We start from the raw sequence: 12,305 nt of genomic DNA, 5'->3' as shown, positions 1-12,305 counted from the left end.
TCTCATTAATAAGGGTATTTTATTTAATAAGAAATTCCCTAGTGCTCTTTATTAACTACAGAAATTCATATTCTCACTGATAGTGCATACGGTTCCATTGACTCATGTCCTTTTTCCCATGAAGTTTCTGATAAGAGAATAAAACGACAAGGATGGATTCAAGAACATATTTTCAAGTGTTATGTGTGAAAAGTGTTGTAGCCTGAATATAAAGTAGTTTCCATGCAATGCAGGTGCCAAGGACCTTCTGGTCAAGGGGCCCAACCCTCCAAGAGAGGCTGGATTAAAGAGGGTTCCTTTGAGGGCACATTGTCTTTCGCTCTGACCAGATCTATGGACAGGTTCCTCCCATTATCCTGCCTCTGAAATCAGTGAACCATGTGTACCAGAACCTGAATATGTGCGTCAGTCATGACTCTGTCCAGATCACTTCCTCAATGCTTGGAGGACTCTGTGTCATAGAGAGAGGCAGTGGCTGCTTTGTTTTTCCTCTTATGTATATAAGTGTGCTTCTGCCTGGTGTAATGTGTGAAAGCTCCCTGCTGTGGGCTGCAGTGCCTTAAGGGAGAGTTAGCACAGACAGCCTTGGACACAAATAGAAGACTCACAGAGCAAGGATCAAGGGGCTCCAGCCACCCAGGCTTTGTAGTTACACATGTAAACATGGTCACAGGTGTTTGAGATAAGGAAAATGGGATCTTAGTGAAAACTGTCCAATACATGGGGTCCATATTTATAATGAACTTGAAATCATCATATCACTAAACATCCCATTAATGGTATGAACTATTCCCAACCATGGATATTTTGAAGTATTGGGTTATGGAAAGTGTTTGGATATAAAGCTAATCCCTTTAATATGTATAAGAAAATAAATGAGATTCTGAATTTCCTATTTTAATCAGAAAGGTGGAACTGCTTTTCAACTTTATAGCAAAACACCTCACAACCCATGTCCTCTTGTCCCAGTTCAGACAGTGCACATAGTCAGGTAAAAGGATACCCATGGGGACCTCTAACTCAGTCCCTCCCCACTTTTATGGGAAATGCTGCTGCACATGCAATTTTTTCTGCCCAGCTCAAGGGTAAAACGTCCCCTAGGCTGTGGGGACTCACAGCTCTCTCCTCGCATGGGGCTAAGGTTCCTTGGGAGAGCAGACCTGGGCTGTAGGGAAAGAGACTGTTTGGTCTCCCCCTGTGCCTGGTCACAATCATCTAGGGTTACTGCCTCAGATGTCAGACATGGATCTATGGAATGGTGATGACAGCTCGTGACTGACAGAGGCTGCTGCTCCTTGTTCCTAGGTATCCTGTCCTAGGTGTGCCTGCAGGAATTGAGCTCAGGATTAGTGAAGCCCTCAGAAACTCTGTCATGTGTGCTGTCTGAAATTTCTTTAATGATTAATGTGTGCACTAGACCCGAAGGTTGCAGTGTCTGGAGTATGTCAGTGTTATATGGAGTGATGGAATTTCATACTCTAACCAAAAGCTGAAATCCTGAATCAGCAACACCAGGGACACACCAAGCGTGAAGGTTATTTAACTCTGAGCAGCCTCAAGCCAAGGATAGAGCTGCTTAATACTGCATGAGAAACAACAGTGAGGGGAAGTCAATGTGATCTCAGACACAAAGCTCTCTGTGGGATACAGGAGGGCTGGTATTCAGGGGCTGTTCAGGACACCAGGGGCGCTCAGGTCCCACTGGCCACAGATAACAGCCCGAAGGGCAAGTGTGGACCTGAGTGCAGAAGGAAGGGACTTCATATTGGAAGTCGGTCTTTCCTCTCAGAGCTTTCAGCTGCACACAGGGAAAATTATTACCTTTTCTGTGTGAATCTAATTTTTCAGATTCTCACAGCAGAAAATCAATGAGGAAGTGACACTGCAGATGACAAATCAGCAGCGACTGAGGTCCTCCCCATCATACAGTCCCTCAATTTCCTGTTATTCTTTCCTGACAAAGTGAATCAGTTTCTTATGAAATTAACTATATTCTTAACATGTATCCTAACAGTTTGCTGGGGCCGTTTGCTCCAGAAGAACAAATCCTATGCCAAGAAAAAATGATATGCAAACATTTATAGTTTTTTTTCGTTTGTTTGTATTAGAAGGTACAAATAGCACAAATGTCTTCCTATATTTAAAATAAGCAAACCGGTGATATCCATGAGTGGAATTCAATGCAGCAATGAAAATGAAAATCAGGTGATACAGACAATGTATGCAGGTGGTTCTCAGCAATCACTCAATCTGGAAAGAGCCATTCTCAGAGGCTACAAGATGGACACTGAGGTGTTTTTTGTTTTCTTTGTTTTTGTTTTGTTTTTTTATATTGATAGAATGAATAATACCTAAATGAACAGGGCAGTGAAAATATCTCTTCCAAGTTGTATTTATTATTTGAATGTACACATAGAAGATTCATGACTCAATCACACAGGATTTCAACTTTTTTTGTGTTGGGGGCCAGCACCCTGTATTCCAAGTGGTAGCACAATTTTATTTTACCATGCAGTGTGTGCAAGGGTTCCCTTTACTCACATGCTGAAGAACACTGGACCTTTTCCACTTTTGTTGTATGTCCTTCTGCAATAGTCACCCTGCCAGGGGTGCATGATTTCCTACTGGAGCATTTATCTGGAGTTCCTGATGACTGCAGTCTCCTTGCAGGCCTGTTGATAGATTCTTTCACTTTATCTGTGTTAGTATATTTTCTTATATCATGCTTTCTTTTAGTTTCCATCACTCACCTCAGTTACCTTTATAATCCTGAAGTCTGCCTACCTTTTCCTCTTAGCTTCTAATGATGAATCAGAATTGCTTTAAATTGAGTGTGATAATTCCAGTATTTGAGTCTCAAGGGAATGCAATTTGAACATGTGTCCTTGAGGAGTCCTGTTTTTTCCTTTTTTATCCCAATAGTTTTGGTGCATCAAAACTTTCTGGAAAGTAAAAGGCAAAAGATTAATATGATCTGAAGAGTAACCAGTGCATGTAGACCTGCTATGAAGTAAGGTAGCTATGGGGATACTATTGTCCTGTGTCACGGTATTATAATTATAATTAATTCACCTTGAGTGGCAGCTCCTTCTTCCACCCATTAGAACTTCACTGTGGATGTCGCTATGAATCAGTCAGGGCCACATCTGGATTTTTTGATTGCCATGATGACAATTCTGGCCGTTTGTATCAGAAATTGGCTTCAGAGAATTCAATTTTTGGAGTGACCCCATTATTGGAGATTGTCACAATTTGAGTCCCTCATGGAGCATCTCTCTGCTCCTGCTTGTCCAGCTACATCTCATGCTTTGTTCCTACAGGTTTTTTATGGGTTCTGTGGTGTGGCTGGGGCATCATTATTCTCAGACCACTGACTCATAAGTATTTTGAAGCACGGATAATCCCACATCTGCGATGTATCCTTGCAGCTTTTCCTGGCTCTCAGAGTGTCTGTGATTCTTCTATGAATGTTGTAGATTTACCTGACGTGACTTTATAAAGCCTTCATGTTATACACTCAACAAAATAAGACCAGAGCAAGTGGATCTTGTTAGAAAGAATTGAAACTCAATGGCACATTATGGCACATCTGTGAAAGGCATATGTTCTATCTAAAGAGATGATTCAGAAAATCATCAGTCTATAGATAGATGCCTCAATGCAGGAACCTGTGGACATCAGAGGTTCCCAAAGCATTGGGGAGCTTCAGGACTCAGTGGTGTTGGTGGAGACATCATATCAGGTAGGTCCAAGGAAGGAGCTCTCTGGTGACTTCAAAGAGTCTTGACCAGAAGGTTTCTTGTAAAGTCACTGGGATTTAGAAAGGGCAGTTCTGCCTTCAGAGATGTCAAAGCACCTCGTGTCTCTTGGGGAGCATCCTCAAGTCAGGTCTCAGCCTTTAATTCTGGGATAGAGATGCTGAAAGGTTCATGCTCTGGGAGCCCAGACAGGACCTTTGCCTGCAGGGCACAGGCTGGGCTGCAGGAAACACAGAACACATGAGCTAAGGGTTGCTGTCCATGGAGCAGATACCACTGTATCTGGGGAAGGATTTCCAGTTAGGCCTTGGCCTTCCTCTTTTCCTGAAATCATCTGTAATGAGTTAGACATGAGGTGACTGTAAACATCCAATTGTATCACAGAATTTACCACATGATAAGGCATGAGGACCACAGTCAATGGTGCTATTTCTGTGGCTTATTTATATCTGAATCATAAAAGGATGTTGAAAGGGCTGATTTTATTAAAACATTAGGTGCAGCATTTTGGAGACACACTGATCTTGGAATAAGACATTTAGCATTAAAGTCCTCAACTGGTCTAAATGGACTCTGTGGCACTCAAAGGTGGAATCTGAATATAGAGAGTGTGCTCTGAGGTCTTTTTAATTAGTAGGAGAATCTATGTCTACACAAAGTAAAGGGACCTGACAAGGACCTCATATCTTACAACACTAATTAATGAAGATTTGGTCTCAGAATCTCTCAAAGAATGTGGTCCTGTGTCCTGTACTTTCTCTCCAGCAGGGCCTAGATTTCAGGTATGAAATATTTTGTCTCATGAATATGCAATGAGAAGAGGTAGTCTAGGTTTCATGAAGGTCTGCTTATGCCTTGAGAACATTACCCACATCCACACTGTGCCCTACAAAAGTCCTGGTGGCACAACCCTTCACCATGCGCTGGAATTGGAGATCCCTCCTCCTGGTCACATGGGCTCCAGGTAAGGGGCCCTTTTGTTCTTGGGCTGAGGAGGGTACTGGGGCAGTCAAGGGGGATTTACACCTCCTCTGTCTGTCTCCACAGGCAGCCACTCTGAGGTGTGGATGGTGCGGTCTGGGGCTGAGATGATGCATCCTGGGTCTTCATTGAAGTTCTCCTGCAAAGCTTCTGGATACACCTTCAAGAGGTCCTGGATGCACTGGGTGCAACTGGACCCAAGACAAGGGCTTGAGTGAATGAGGCAAACTGATACTGAAGAAAGTGAAACAAAATACACACAGAAGTTCCAGAGCAGAGTCACCATGGCCTCAGAGACGTCCACAGTATCACCTACATAGAGCAGAGCAGCTTGGCAGCCAAAGACATGCCCAAATATTGCTGTGTGGGAGACATAGTGTAATTGCTTACTTCCTGTATGTGTCACAGATTCTGAATAATGGGTAGCTGGGCTGGTCTGAGGAGGTGACAGAGATATTGGCCTCCTGACTTCCTCACACACAGTCTGATACTGACCCGTGACTGAAGCTCTCTTGGACACATAATACATTCAGGAAAATGTTTCAGGAAACCAGGTGCACTTAAAGGAAGAGGTAGGGAAGATGATCTGAAAAGCACCTCTGTTATTTGTTATCATTGTGTATGGGGCAAATGAGGAACTTCACTGTCCTCTAAATGAGGCAGCTCATTGATACCTCACTTCTCAGGACGGGGATTACTGTGTCTCTCAGCCAATTCCAGGTCTGCAGTTCCCTTATTTTTCAACAATGAAACTGTGCTTGGGGAAATGTAAGTACATGGAAGTTAAGGATGACATTCTGTGTCCTTACCTCATGCCAATCATCACAGATAAGATATTCTGGCAGCACTGTCAAAAATTGACAGGTATCCCAGGGTCCAGCACGTTCTGTGGCATCAGAGAGCCATTTGATGCTCCTTCAGGATGAGATATTAAGAAGTTCACACACCTGAGAACACAGTCGTGTGAGTGCCCTCTGTGTCTGGAGAGTATGATGTCATCACACAGCAAGGAGAAATAATGAAACACTCTTGATCCACATTCAGTCTGTCTTAAATTCCTATGACAACTGAACCAATCACAAAGTTGACACTGCCATGTGCACACATTTATTCTTGTAAAGTACAAAGGTCAGAACGAATGTGCCTGCAGAAATGAGAATCATTCACCACCCATGGTAAGTCATCCCCTGGTTATATTGATTTTCTCATGTGCACTTTGATATATTCAGTGCTTCAAGTTCACCTTCATTGTATGCCATTATGTGAGATCTTGGTTACAAACTCCCATTGGTTGCATGAAGAGATGAGTAAGAACTGTGATAAAGTGGAGATGCTTTTTCTGAAATTAACTTTCAAAGAACCAGGGTCCCAAACACACACTCTCTCTTGTCCCCCGAGTACAACTATGACACAAGTACTCGTAGACATATATCCTGATAGTGAGCAAATGGCTGAACTGCCAAGATGAACAGTGTATTTTAATATACAGTTATATCCACCAACTTCTGTAATGAGAGGTCATTTGAATGATTTATTCATACTGTAATCAATGAACAAAGATAAATAATGTTTTTCATATCAGTTGTGGTTTTATTTATATGTGTTATTTTCTGTTAGTTGGTTGCATCAAGGTGTTCCATAATCAACTTTCTAATATTTCAAAATACTTACTCTTCAATTTCTACCTACAGCTTCAAGAAAGTAGACATAGTAATGATTACCTTTTTTTTTTTGCATTTCTGAAGTGTTTGAACTTAGTTTTACCACAGAGTCTGGGGAAGAAAACCAAAATTGAGGTAGCGAGGCTGCTGTATATTCAGCACCAAATTCCACTGTAGGAACATGGCTCAGGAGAACTGTCTGCTTCTCTGTAGACTTCACATTTCTGTATCCCAATGATCCACACAGATGTTCCATCTCCTCCAACTTGAGGTTTCTAAACTCCAGGGTCACACTCTGTTCATACTTCATATTCTGATTACTTTGTGAGGAGATAGGTTGAGATGTAATTTCCCATCACCTGATATTGAATCCCCTGCACTATTTATTCTCCTTCGGGTCATGAGAGTTGAATTTTCTTGGTGAGGTACATATTGTTGATGTTCAAAGGTGTTTCTCATTTTAAATCCCTCTAGTTTATTACAATTTACTTTCCAAGGTTATGCCCTCTACTCCTGGAGTAGTTGCGGGCAGCAAAGATACTACAGGCTGAAATGTGAGAAATAATTCTTCACAGACATGAAACAGACATGTCACACTCTGGTACAATGTTGTCCTTGTCACAGTCCAAACACAGAGCTCACTATATACTAGGAGGATATGCAAATAGCAATCCTCTATTCAAGAAAAGCATCCCAGTTCCACCCTTGAATCTGTGGGACAGGAGCACAGCCTAAGAGAAGTGTTCCCACTCTCATCAGGACAGAACGCAGCCCACTCACCATGAAGTTTGGGCTCAGCTGGATTTTCCTTGTTGCAATTGTAAAAGGTAATTTATGGAGAACTAGTGACACTGAGAGTATTGGGGGATATGACTGAGAGTAACAGCGGACAAATGGCAGTTCACTGAGCAGGATGTTGTTGTGTTTGCAGGTGTCCAATGTGAAGTGAAGCTGGTGGAGTCTGGAGGAGGCATAGTGAAGCCTGGGGGGTCTCTGAGACTCTCCTGCGCTGCCTCTGGATTCACCTTCAGTATCTATCCTATGAACTGGGTCCGCCAGGTTCCAGGGCAAGGGCTGGAGTGGGTCCCAGTGATTAGTGATAGTGGTGGTAGCAAATAGTATGCCACCTCTGTGAAGGACCGATTCATCATCTCCAGAGACAATGGCAAGAATGAGCTCTACCTTCAAATGAACAGCCTGAGAGCTGAGGACAGGACCGTGTATTACTGTACCACAGACACAGTGATGGGAAGTTCATGTGAGCCCAGAGAGAAACTTTCCTGAATGAGAAATGAGGGCTGGGCTGCAGGGGGTGCTCAGGACACCAGGGGGCACTCAGGGCACACAGAGAACAAGCATCAGCTCCAGAGCAGCTGCAGATACAGTTTAAGGCTGGTTTCCTGACAGGTGTGGAATTAATTCTCCCCACAGCAGTGTCCCTCTGGGAGCCTCCCTCCCTTCATGATCCTGTGCTGACCTCTTATGTATCTGAACTACAGAGGCTTTTTTCACAGGAGAAAAACATTCTTACATGCTCCAATTTAGAGTCGCATACATTTGCTTACTTCTATCCTAATGAGATACCAATGAATTATCAAACCTTCTAACCTACAGCAGCTGAATCCAATCAATCGGTGGCTCTGTGGGTCCCAACAGTGTGGCGGTCCCACCCATTTCAGAGTCCAAACAAGTTAGCAAAAGGACACATGCATGATGGGCAGCAGGCACCAGGGGCATATGACCCCAATGCCAGATGACAAAGTCCCCTTTGGTGGTTGTTGTTGGATTCATTCCGTGTCCATGACCCTAATAGCAGTTGATATCATGTGAAGATAGATGGACCCACACCATTCCTTAGTATGAATTTTTAGGATGATGATGTCACACACAGAGGGTCCATGAAAAATATGTCACTACGTTCTGGGCTCTGTTAGGAGCAGGGCAGAATTTTCTGCAAGTCAGGAATGGGTGGATCATGTCTGGTAAAGAGTTTGGCCCTCGATCTTATTTTTCATCGGGCAGAAATTTGGACAGGGTCCTGCTCACAGGAGAGGTTTGTGTGATTTCAATCACCCGACCAGTTGAAACTAGGGAAAATCCTCACTTTCGCTTCAGATTTCCCATGTGTGTGAAGGAAGATAGAGAGAGGTGAAACCTAACATGTCAGCATCAAACATAAAAACTAGATCCTGGCTCTTCATTTCACTAACATCTAGAATACGTGAGTAAGAACATGAGTAAGATGCTATTATGGGTAGAAAACTGTTTTATTCCCTAGAAGATGAGAATAACAATTTTATGTATGTTCTATGGGGAAAAATAATAAATTACTTCAAAGCTTAGTTCAAAGTCTAGTGTGTAACCTGTCCACTCTACAATAGCACTAGCTAGTTCTGAAGGACCTGGGTCCCTGTTCTGCTCTCTGGAATGAGAAGTTTCCACTAGATTACAAGGATCCTCAGCTTGGGGAGCTCTACTGGAGTAGCCTTCAAACTAAGCAGAGTCATGATTTTATTCATTTGTTATTGCTATGGGCTGGTGTTGGTGTTGTTCTAAAACTCACATGTGAAAATTGGAGGCCCAAGCAGTGGAGTTAAGATGTGGGGTCTTAGGATGAGCTTCGATCTTATGATGGAGCTGTCAAGCACAGGATTCAGGCCTTTATATCTATGGGGAATAGCCATAGCCCCATGTGAGCAAGGTCAAATCTGTAAGACTCAACTTGTTAACCAGGAATGCTGGCCAGAAGATATGAACCAATATGGGCACATGCAGCTCCTCAACCCCAGAGAAGTCAGGCCTGAGGAAAAGTAATGGAATCCTTTCTTTGAAGACTGTCCTGTTAAGAATGATGTCTTCTAGATAATCAAGTTAATGTACACTGGATGTTTAGTTACCACGCCCAACCTTGTCATGACCTAGTGCCATGCTGTCTAACAGAGCCTGACTTAAAGACACCCCTATGTTCTTGAAATAGTTACTTCCAAAAAATATCTATTCTTTAGTCAATATTATGTGACATTGATTGATGAGGTATACGTGCATGCCATGTACACCTTTATCTACTGAACTCAATAAAAACTTAAGGAAAAAGAAGATCAGGACCCTTCTCCTCTGAGCTTTTGGCCAGCCTTTTCTCCCCATGCAGATCATGTGTTGGTTGATTTATTTCATCTATGGCTCCAGGGGACTTTGCAGGTCAATGTTTCCCCACAATAACAGAGGACTGAGGAAGCTTCCTTGTTCCATCCACACTCTGAGATTACAGTGAACCAACAGCCAACTAGTAAGCAAGTTCTACCCAGACATCAAATCTGCAGGCACCTATTCTTGGATTTCTCACTTTCAGATCACTGAGAAATGTCTATTTTACTGGCCAATGACCCAGTTCACAGTAGTTTGTTACAGCATCCAGAACAGATTGGCATTGTAGTGAAACATGACCACATGGACCGACTCCTTGGTGAATTGCTGCCCTATTTGATGTGAAATGTACAGCATGAGTTTGTTTCCAGTGATGTTCAAGGGCAGTTTTTCTTTCATCTTTCATTACACAGACTAATTTTCCTGCTTGAACATCACAGGAACATCCTAAACATGTAACAGGAACCAGCATAACAAGTGGGTATAATACATAAACCCTTTTGTTATTTACCACATACTCGTGAAGCCAGTTCCCAGTTTCACTGGAGGTAAGATCCATAAATGAATAGTACTCCTAGTCATCACTTCACAGGACTATAGCCGATGTACTCTTGCAGGCGTGGACATTAACGCCCTTTGGGAGTGCACTGGACAACGGGGTTTGAGGGTTTATTTAGGTTTTATCATTTTGACAAAGCATGTCATTTTTTCACACTTCCCAGAGATTGAGTATAATAATGACAGTGTGGCATTTGGATCATAGTAAGCCTTTACAGAATAATTATTATTGTGCTATGTGCACCTCAGTTACTTGATGTGACAGTCAATAAGCCATTGGAGAAGTGGGGGAAGAGGCTGAGCACAAGTGGTGTCCAGAGCAGTTGAAATGCTCTGCATGTTGTTATAACTTCTTGCCACAGTCTTTCTTGATGCTGATGGGCTCTCTGTGTGCAGATGAACAATTGGCAGGGACTCTGTCCTGAAAACACAACAGCAGCCTTTCCAGTGCCCAGAGCCCTCATTCCTAGGAGGTTGATGATGGGCAGGAAGTTCTTTCTGTGTGTTGACAGAAGAAAATATCACACCAGGCATTTATTCTGAGCTCAATAGCATGTAAAACTGCATGTTGAATATCACTTGACATTAAATTGTGTTAAACTGACCTATGGTAATAATGAACAACAGAAATAACTCTATAGCACACACATTAACGAGCACTTTTAAAAACTCTCAACTCTCACAATGAGGTTGCTTGTCCACATGAGTTGAATGGGGGTCCTCACCCATGGACTGCACTTCTCTGTCCATTAAGGGAATAGTGCATGCAAATGTATAGATGAGGAGCTTTAGTTTCATGGGACCAATATCCTTGTCTCAGCCCATCGCCATTGTCATCTTTCTCTTCTTCATCATTTGCTTACTTATAATCATAGTTTTCATTTTCTATACACATGGTGGTTGTCCACACATGATAATCCTTTATCTCATCTCTGTACATTTTTTATAGATGTTAGGTGGAATAGGGAGTCAGACTCTCTTTTCTTTCATGTTTCACTGCTGACAACTGATGTGATTCCTGCCGCTTCTCCATATGCCCCACATGGGAAATCTGATAAAGAAGTGTGGTCTTGGTGGAGTGGATAGGTTTTTTTTAGAAGAAAAACTAGGGGTCACGCTCTACTATATGCTGCATCTATGAAAGTCAGATTCACCATCTCAAGAGGTGATACTAAATGCACTGCCTATTTGCAAGTGAACAGCCTGAGAACCAAGAACACAGCCATGTATTACTGTGTGAGAGATGGAGAGAGTGGAGTAACTTTTAGCCCAGACCATAACCTCCCTGCAAGAGGCAGTGTAAACACCAGGGGGTGCTTAGTGCCCACAGGCTCTGTTGAACAGAGCACATGGAGGTTAATTAAGGCTTGGTTTCATCTCTGGCAGGGAGCTTCCTCTTCAGCTAAAATTCAACATTTAGGTACCTAAGAAAGCATTCACCACAATGAGTCTAAAATGGTCTTTTCAACTCTATCTAAATGCATTGGGCATTTGAACATTATCTCTGAGTAGGAACTGTTTCCCTAAATAGCTCTATCTGTCTGTTGGATTTTGTGTTAGTTTGACTAGATTACAGGGTACCCAAACATTTGTCTGATAGTTATCTGCAGGTTTTCCCAAGTATGTTAACACATGTACGTTGTCTTTGAAATGGTGGCTCAAAAAAGAAGATTATTATCCCCAATGTGGAAGGGCACCCTTCACTTTACTAAAGTACTGACTGAAGAAAACTGAAGAGGGAAAAATTAAGGCCTTCCCGCCTGCGGGCTGGATTCTAGAGCTGGGTCATAGGTCTTCTTTTGCCCTCGGTGCCCTGGTCCTTGTCCTTTAGAACAGGATGAGTTATGACAACAGCTCTCCTGGGTTCTAAGCCTGAAATCAGAGCTCATGGGCTTTGGAACATTTCACTATCTGTAATACAATCACCCATTAAAAATTAATGCACGTTTCAATATGGATTCATTGAAGAAACAAGAGGATTATATTAATTATTAACATGATAATTTGCAAAGCTATTTCCTTATATTCCCTGTGCCCTAGACCCGTGAGGCCTATTGATAATACCAAAGCCCCATGAAGACTCAGAGAAGATTATTGAGGATGGATAAAGCAGTACTGCATGGTTAGAGAGCTCACCCATGCAGCTTAAGCAGACGATGGAGACAACAAGACAGAGGATTCAGGTTCTCAGTGATTGATCTTG

Source organism: Pteronotus mesoamericanus, unplaced genomic scaffold (genome assembly GCF_021234165.1).
Source record: "Pteronotus mesoamericanus isolate MK-2021 breed Mesoamerican mustached bat unplaced genomic scaffold, CSHL_Meso_final contig_680, whole genome shotgun sequence".
NCBI lineage: Eukaryota > Metazoa > Chordata > Mammalia > Chiroptera > Mormoopidae > Pteronotus > Pteronotus mesoamericanus.
Note: the sequence above shows the minus strand (reverse complement) of the source record.